At 37.0% G+C, this 2,464-nt stretch overlaps 1 long non-coding RNA gene across 1 annotated transcript in view; it reads right to left on the bottom strand.

Moving 5' to 3' along the window:
• The window catches only part of LOC105534977, a 144,093-nt gene extending 142,273 nt beyond the window's left edge, over window positions 1–1,820 (bottom strand). The window contains exon 1 of the long non-coding RNA XR_001005367.1: window positions 1,742–1,820. This is a non-coding gene — a long non-coding RNA (uncharacterized LOC105534977). The remainder of the gene's footprint in view (window positions 1–1,741) is intronic.
• Window positions 1,821–2,464: the final 644 nt, after the last annotated feature.

The raw sequence follows: 2,464 nt of genomic DNA, 5'->3' as shown, positions 1-2,464 counted from the left end.
AAAGTATAATTTAAAAAAAAAAAAAAAGAAAGAAAGAAAGAAACTAAGATCTACAGGGTGTTAAGTAACTTGTGGTTTGGTCAAGAACTAAATTTTCCCTTTCATTATATACTTGACATTTCTCTTGCAAGGAATTCCTTTATTGCCCAGCATATAAAGGTGTGTAATCCTCCAAAGATCTCAACAATTTCTGGCTGTGAGCCATTTTAATTCTGAACTCATCAAACCATCTCTGTTTTTTTATAACATAGATAAATCATGAGAAATATTTCTATAATAAATAAACCAATTACTCCTCTACTCCCAAAATGCATGGTACCAACTCATGGCCATTAGGCATTTTTTAAAATTCTAGCTGTGTTGTTCTGATTCCAATTATACAGTTTTTTAAAAGTCTTTGCATATAAGAAATCTAAGCCAGGAAAATTTTTGGTAGCTTTAAATAGGAGATTAAAAAGATTCTTAGAATGATCTGAGTATGTCCCCAAACACTCTAGAATAGCATCTTTAAATATCACTGCCAAACAAGTTTTAAGGAATGATGTCCTTAAAGTCATTCACGAACATCTCAAAGAATTAAGAAATGGGTGAATTCCTTGTCTTGATTCCCATTAAAGAAAACTCTAGCTATAAATAGGTCTTTTTTCAGACAGATAGAAATTGATTAATTCACTTCTATCAGAATTAAATGTGTGGGCAGAGGAGGCATCAGGTTTAGGTTGGAATTACGGAATCTCAGCACTAATGCATCTAACTTAGTGACCTCAGGCATTTCTCTCAGTTTCTTCAACTGTAAAAAGGAGTAATAATAGCAACCTCCTCTCAGGATTAGTGTGAAGACTAAAGGAGTCATCTGTAAGTGCAATAGGTTGAATTGTGGTCCCCTCTTCCCAAAATGTATGTTGAGGTCCTAACTCCTAGTCCCTGTGAATGTGACCTGATTTGGGAAAATAGGATCTTTGCAGATGTAATCAAAATAAGATGAGATCATTCTGAATTAGAGTAGGCCCTAATCCAAAATGACTGGTGTCCTTATAATAAAAGAAAACACACACAGGGACGAACATCATGTGAAGATGGAGGCAAAGATTGAAATGATGGTGCCACAAGCCAAGGAATGCCAGGGGCTACCAGAAAACCAAAGAGGCAAAGAAGCATCCTCCCCTAGAGATTTTGGAGGGAAATTGGCCCTGTTGATGCGCTCATTTTGGTCTTTAAGCCTCCAGAGCTCAGAAAATAAATTTTGGTTGTTTTAAGCCACCCAATTTGTGGCATTGGTTTACAACAGTCCTAGCAAACTAATGCGGGAAGGTTCTAACATAGAGCTCAGCATATAATAAGAGTTCAATAAACTATTATTATTACTACTACTCAACAGTGATGCTATATCAAGGTGTCAATAGAAAAAAAGAGTGATGTATGTTTTGCTTTACACAGCAAGGGATAAAGATCTGTTATAGATCATATCATAAGATTCAGGACCTTTCTTTAACACAGATTTCTTGGAGGGCCTTACACTATACCTTATTTTGTATTCTGAAAGTTGTATAAGTTTCAGGCCCCACAAAACCATGACCCACTCCTTCCTCTGACAGTTTGGAATTCCTGACTTTGAATCTTGCTGTTTCCAGTAAAAGCAGGGGCAAGCTGCCTTTTCCCTGCTTTCAAGACTTATGAAATCTTATGGCCCTAGCCTTGCCCTTGCTGTCTCTTGTGAAGCTGCAGCTCTTTAATGACTTACCAGTACCATGGGTAGGAGCTAAAACTCCTGGTTTGGTGTCCTTGCCTCCGAGTCTCATGAACTTGCTTCACTGACTCCTGTGAAGAGAAAAGTAAAATGGTCCACAGAGAGTCACCTTTTCAGCCTCCAGTGCTCTTAAGATTTGTCTCATTTCATCGAAGAAGTACTACTATGAGTCTGTTGTTATGTAGTATCAAGGTCTGGAGAATCCCTTTTGGCCCATATTTTCCCAGCAAATCTATTTCTAGCTCATTCTCAAATTCTTATAACCATCATGCCCCCAAAACTACCAATGCTGCTCTACAAGAAGTGCTAGATTCCACAGTTATGTAGAAAATTCACATATCTGTTTGTGGCTGCAGGCCCTTAGCTAAAACAAACTGCTCCCCCTTCAGAGGACCATTAAACATTTAAAATATAGAAACTCCTTCAGAACTAAGCAAATGGATATAACTTCCCTTCGGTTTCTCACAGGCTCTCAAGGGGATGATTATTTTGTTTAAAAAAAAAAGGTTAAATTTGGATTTTCACAGAGTTTTCTTAAAGCAGGTTGCATTTGCCCAGAAGCTCTGAGAAGAAATATTTATGAGTGTCTATCTTGCTTATTAAGGGAGTACACATGGATATCATTAAAAATATGTAGAAAAGCATTTGGGGATGAATTGTTAAGTCTTTCTGTATTCGTTTAGTTTTCACAATTTATCATTGCATAAGCCAGTAACC

This window comes from Mandrillus leucophaeus, unplaced genomic scaffold, assembly GCF_000951045.1.
Source record: "Mandrillus leucophaeus isolate KB7577 unplaced genomic scaffold, Mleu.le_1.0 Scaffold140, whole genome shotgun sequence".
NCBI classification, from domain to species: domain Eukaryota; kingdom Metazoa; phylum Chordata; class Mammalia; order Primates; family Cercopithecidae; genus Mandrillus; species Mandrillus leucophaeus.
Note: the sequence above shows the minus strand (reverse complement) of the source record. Positions and strands in the feature narration are given on the sequence as shown.